Source organism: Belonocnema kinseyi, chromosome 7, assembly GCF_010883055.1.
Source record: "Belonocnema kinseyi isolate 2016_QV_RU_SX_M_011 chromosome 7, B_treatae_v1, whole genome shotgun sequence".
Classification (NCBI taxonomy): Eukaryota; Metazoa; Arthropoda; class Insecta; order Hymenoptera; family Cynipidae; genus Belonocnema; species Belonocnema kinseyi.
In genome coordinates this window covers 122,701,052-122,706,911 of record NC_046663.1, presented here as the reverse complement: position 1 = coordinate 122,706,911, position 5,860 = coordinate 122,701,052, and the positions used below count along the sequence as shown (strand labels likewise).

Genomic DNA, 5,860 nt, shown 5'->3' with positions numbered 1-5,860 from the left:
AAATTAGGTCAGAGTTAAATGCGGACAAGTCGAAGGTTATGGTGTTCAAAAAACGAGGTAGGAGAGAGATATGAGAGTGGAGATGAAGCAGAAGGGAAAAGCGGTACAGGAGGTGAAAGAGGTTGCTTGCAGATAATTTTGCAAGTAGAATGAAATTGTTTTTTTTACAGGAAGAACGAATTTAGGGATTCTAAAGGGGAGTCGAGCGTGTAAATATGAGGAGAAATTTTTGGAAGAGGCAGGAAGTAAGCTGGTTAGAGTGTTGGTGAAAGAAGGAGAACAGACGTAGGGGTGAAAAGATGGAGGTGGAAAGAAAAAGGCATTTTAGAACCAATGGATTGCAGATGGATGAAGTGAGAAGGATGCACGAAGAAGGAAGGCATATAATTTGGTTAAAAAGAATGGCATGAAGAAAGAGAAGGCAGAATGGGACGAGAGAATAAGAGAGTCAAGTTTTAACGGGAATTATGTGTGGATTATGCCATAGGAGAGAGAGCGCAATATTTGTGTCAGAAAGGGGAGCAAAGAAGTCAGGAACTTATAGCAAGAATGAGTTGCAGTTGCTTGTTGTAGGAGTGTGGAGAGGTGAAAAGGAGTAGGATAAGCATGGAGGTACTGTTGCATGAAAGGGGGGACATATGGGCAGTAGCATGGGTGAAGGGGTTGTTGGGTAAGATGGCGAAAAAGCTGGCAAAGCGAGGCATAGCGAGAAAATAACGACATGCGTGCGAGACGAGGAAGGCTAGGCTATAAATGCGAGCGGATTAGATATAAGGTGTGGATAGATATTAATCCTTAAGAGGTAGTTGTATCTTTTCTGAAATATAAGATAGCCCTATCTTCGTGAAGCCCATTCTTTCTATCTAAATGAATCCTCCAATCATCTACCTCCATCCTTTTTAATCCGTTGGTCAATCTTAAATTTCGTTGATCTATTTTTAATCCCTATTTTCCTATCCAAGTAAATCCATTTCCATTTTTTCTGAAATATAAGAACCCTCTCTTCTTGAATCTTAGTCTTTTTATCTAAATTAATCCACAGCTTATCCAATCCTATCCTTTGCTATCCTTCGGCAATCCTAAATGTCTTCGATCTTTCTTAATCTCTATTTTTCTATCCGAGTGAATCTATTGATATCCTTTTTTAACATAATATAGCCCTATCTTCGTCAACCGCAGTCTTTCTATCTAAATGAATTCTCTGCTTATCCACGTCTACGCTTAGCGAGGCGCGCGCTAGTTGACTTACATCCCCGACTTAGTACCGGCAGGTGTCCAGTAGGTGGCTGACTGTTGAAGTCAGACAAAAGTGAAATCATTTGTACCGTCTCTAACTGGAGGGTCAGCAGACGCCTCTGCAGAGTTCGAACATCGGGTAGTAAGTCGCACAGCTAGGGAATTTTGTTGTTGGGTATATAAAACATTGCTGGTTTAATACAATTTTACGGGAGTTTGAAATTCAAAATATAGTATTATTTTGGAAACGAATAAGAATGCTAAATTTTTTATTGGATTCAAATGGATAGCAATTAAAACGATATAAAAAGATAACGAAGAAAACAAAAGTGGATAAATAGATCGAAGTACATGCAACGAATAGGGCGTGGAATGAAGAACATAGAGTTTATGGGATGCAAAATGTGCAATTTGGGAAGTATTGAATATCTCTATCTTTTTGTATCCATACGTTTCTATCTTTTTGCATCTTTTTACTTCCAGCAGGGTGAGACATATTTCCGTGTGTGTGTGTGTGTGTCAAAAGTTATTCGTGGCTAATTTCACGTCATTTTCGATATTATCGTCTACAAATCGCTGTAAAGACGAAAGTGAGCGACGCATCTCGATTAATAACAATCAGCAAATTTTTGCAATAAATGTTTTTAATTTTTTGCTAGCCCATCTATTTTTGGCATGCGATTCAAAACATTATGACGTATGTAACTTTCCCTCAGAGTAAAAAACAACGCAAAAAATCAAAAAATGCGAGCCAAGTGAACATGTGTAAATTTTTCGTTCATCCTATTGTAGCGGCTATTTATAACTTTTATGATTAAACCAAAGATTCGAAATCAGAGTTAAAAACAATGACGAGGTATTTAAGTGTTAGAAAAATGGTTCCATTTTTCACTGATTTTCACTAACATCTTTAAATTTAAGTTTTTTTCGCAATATTGGACGAGCCATTTTGAATTTTGCAAATCTGACTCAAGATTCATATTGAACGACCCTAAAATTCCCCATATACAAACTCTCATAAACTTCTTTTGATCAAGATTTATCAACTTTTTTATCATTTGAGCAGCCATTTTGAATTTTGAAAATCTGATTTCAGATTTATCATCAGCTACATCATAGACACAAAATAAAATCTGTAGCACCTTTGAAAATTGGATGCACATAACGCTGTGCAACTATAAAGTTGATATTTTTTCGAAAAGAACGAAACTAGCCAACTGCGGCCGCTTGCACGGCGGGCGCAATTTTTAATTTCAAAAATGCGGTAGCAGATTCATATTCAGCGATACCTAAACCTTCGGTGTACCAAGTTACACTATTTTTTATATTAATTTGACACAGTTACCGATTTTTAACGCCGCTCGTTCCAAATTGCCCCAATGTGACCGCAGTATTAGTAACGAAAACGTTTTAATTATGTTATTAATAAATATAAAACATACGCATAGAATAAAGTGACTCTTTTAAAGGGCGGTGACGGAAGTTGGGCACATGCTAAGGGTGAGTTCAGTCACAACGTTTCTTGGTAATAAACAAAAGCTAATCCCAAAACTTGCCAAGGAAGACGAGTGTGATGAAAGAAGAGTGAGTGGTCACAAAAAATTTTCAATTAAATTTTTTTGCAAAAATACATAGAAATTAAAAAATTGCTAATGGAACACCATTCATTACAAATAACTCTGAATAAAATTTACATTTAAAGTGTCAAAAAAAGTGGAAGGGGGATTACGACTGCGTGAGCACACGACAGTAGCCAATGGACCGTAGCCCACTTTCATCTCATTTACTTACATCCATCTAGCGAAAAGTTGTTTGATCATTTCCTTTATACAAAATTATTTTATTTTTTGGATTAGCGAAACAGTTAAAAATCTTTTTCTAGTTTTTTTTTCTATTCGTGTAGAAATTCTGGCCAAATAGCCTTTCTGGGACGGTAGGGCTATTCGTCCACAATTCTGAACAGACATTCCGTTGAAAATTATAATTCTGCGACGAATTTTCAAGACTGTCATAATTTACTGAAAGTATATAGCAGAATTGCCAAATTAATAACAACAAATAGGAGGCAAATAAATTAAAAGTGAGTTTGCTTTAATTTACATTTATTTGTCACCTAATACAATATCATAATAAATATAAGCATGTGCAATACATAAAAGGGTGTATTTACACAGGCATTCTGCTTCGAGGCCATTATTTTACGTATTTTCATCATCTTCAAGATTCTAAAATCCGAACATATTTTATCGATTTGCGATAATAAGTTTTTACATTCTATACATTTCTTCTCTTTCTAAAAATTGTATCGAAACATCACTCGTCTATTCTAAAGGGCATCCAGTCTTGTAAACAATCTCATTACTTATTAAATAATTTGTCGTTATTATCATTATCACTTCGTTAGAACTCTACCGAATGTTGAGAATTAAGTAATGATAATTAATTCATTGACATATAGAACGTATATTATTAGTGAGATCAGTAAGATTTCTTTTATTAACGTTACATTTATACAAAGTCGTATATCGTGGAGGTGACTCCTTTAATTTCTACGTACATCTTTACTCGTCATAATATTTGGTATTACTTATTAAACATATAACTTGCATGCTTCGATCGCAGATTCTTTATAACATTCATTGTTATTTGCATCTTCTTCGTTTCTTTATTCCGGATAATTTGATTTCGCTCAAATAAAACGAAAAAAAATTGATCATTGACTTTCTCTTTTTTTTTAGGTATTCGTGCAAATGAAGATTTCGATTAGAAGCTCTTCCACAGATAGCCGCCTGTTGATTTTCCTAAAATACGAAACACATAGGATAAAGTACATATAAATTTTACTCTCATAACTGGTACATCTGGGGAGGGAGGCTCCCTGAATAATAGCTAAATACCGTCAAAAGGAAGTAATGTGACGTTCAGCAACGAAAGGGCCTACTTTGTCGATCCTAGTTTAGCAGATATTCGCGTTTTTATGAACACGGGTCACAATGATCGACTTTGAGGCTTCGATAGGTAATCATATTTCAATCTATTCTCTATCTCATAAAATTAGACTTATGCCCCGCAAGTGACTCACTTCCCTGCTTTCCTATATTTCCCCAATGTTCAGATCCAACTTTCTGAATAATTCCGTGCGAAGGTTATATGAATATACACTTTTACTCCTGAACGATGCATTAATGCCAGCGCGGTACTATTTAGAAAGGGCTTCCGAAATTCGTGGGCGTTCCGAGAAAATGTATTCCCCTACAATCCCGATTGTGGCATTATTGAGAAGGGAGACTGTATACAAATTCAGTTTGATTTGAAGGGCAGAAAATAACTTGCGAAACTATCAGCTACTTTCCATTCATCTGACATTTTGCACTAAATTTCGCTCCCTGAACCCCACATTTCTCATTTAGTAGAGAATAAATCCGATCAGATCTAAATAATAGCTACTGTAGCCGATGAAAAATAAATAAAAAATGATCTCTGTAATACTTCTATAATGATAACTGCTTATACCTCTCAATAAGTGGCGTATGGCAAAAAAAGAGTGTGGACACACATTTCTGTCTCACAAAGTGCACAGAACTTTCTCAACATTGCGCGTGCCCCGGAAAGGAGCGCTGAAACTATAGAGCCTTACAAATTTAAAGTGACCCAACCTCTAAGATAATAACATTGCCTGTATGCCCTTATAAGCTGCATGTATTGCCGGATCTTTTTAAGATTGTTTTTGTTTTTTCGAAATGCTGAGTGACTACTTGTCAAAATTGTGGGGAGATATCAAGACCCGACATTTAAAAAAAAAAATGGAAAAAATCGAAAGCTTCGATCCGTATGCTCCTAGAGATATAGATTTTAGTGAAAATGTGAGTTCAGTGTCCTCGGTCACTGTAGTGGATATAGTGTCATATTTGATTCAATCTCACAGTTTTTATTTCGTAAAAAAAGTGAAGGCATACAAAAATTTGGAAGCTTATAAATTGTATGAAGTTGATTTTGTAGTGAAAGTGAAGTGCCAGCAGTTCCATGGCCTTTTTATGCTTCTGCGATTGCGGTTAGTGTAACAATACAGTATTTTTAATTATAACTTATTGTTTTCTGTGAGTATGAACATTAACTTAAAGTAATATTAATGTGAAGTATAAAATTCGTTTCAATTTACGTTATCTAATTCCATTGCTGATGTAAAATTCGATGGCAGGGATTCGAAGGAAACGAAATAATATAAAACGTTCCTTTTGGTTACGTTACGTTATCGTATAACGAAACTTTAGTTATTTTCGTTACTGTTATTTAAATTAAGAACGAAATCATGAATACTTTTAATTCGTCTTGTTAGTAAGAGATCGATACTAAAGTACCTAAAGGTCATAATTATGAGAACTACGACAGCCCTAGTACTCCAGTGCATTTACCAGGTCACTCAAACATATTCTTCGAGGAGTTTTGAGAGCTGCCGTTTATGCAGATGCTAAAACGAGCTTCTGAAAAGTCGAAAAAAGTTCGGGTTCAGCAGGTGATTTAACAGGTCGAATTTTAACATTCTTCTGAGACATTTCGACATTAACGATCCGGAGGTATCTAAAGGTCATAATTATGAGAACTACGAAAACCCTAGTGCTCCAGA

At 35.5% G+C, this 5,860-nt stretch overlaps 1 protein-coding gene across 1 annotated transcript in view; it reads right to left on the bottom strand.

The window, feature by feature from the left end:
- Positions 1 to 3,321: 3,321 nt before the first annotated feature.
- Positions 3,322 to 5,860, bottom strand: part of LOC117176076 (ankyrin repeat domain-containing protein 50-like) — a 57,663-nt gene continuing 55,124 nt past the window's right edge. The window contains exon 14 of the mRNA XM_033366091.1: positions 3,322 to 4,037. The gene's annotated coding sequence lies outside the window, so the exon portion shown is untranslated. The remainder of the gene's footprint in view (positions 4,038 to 5,860) is intronic.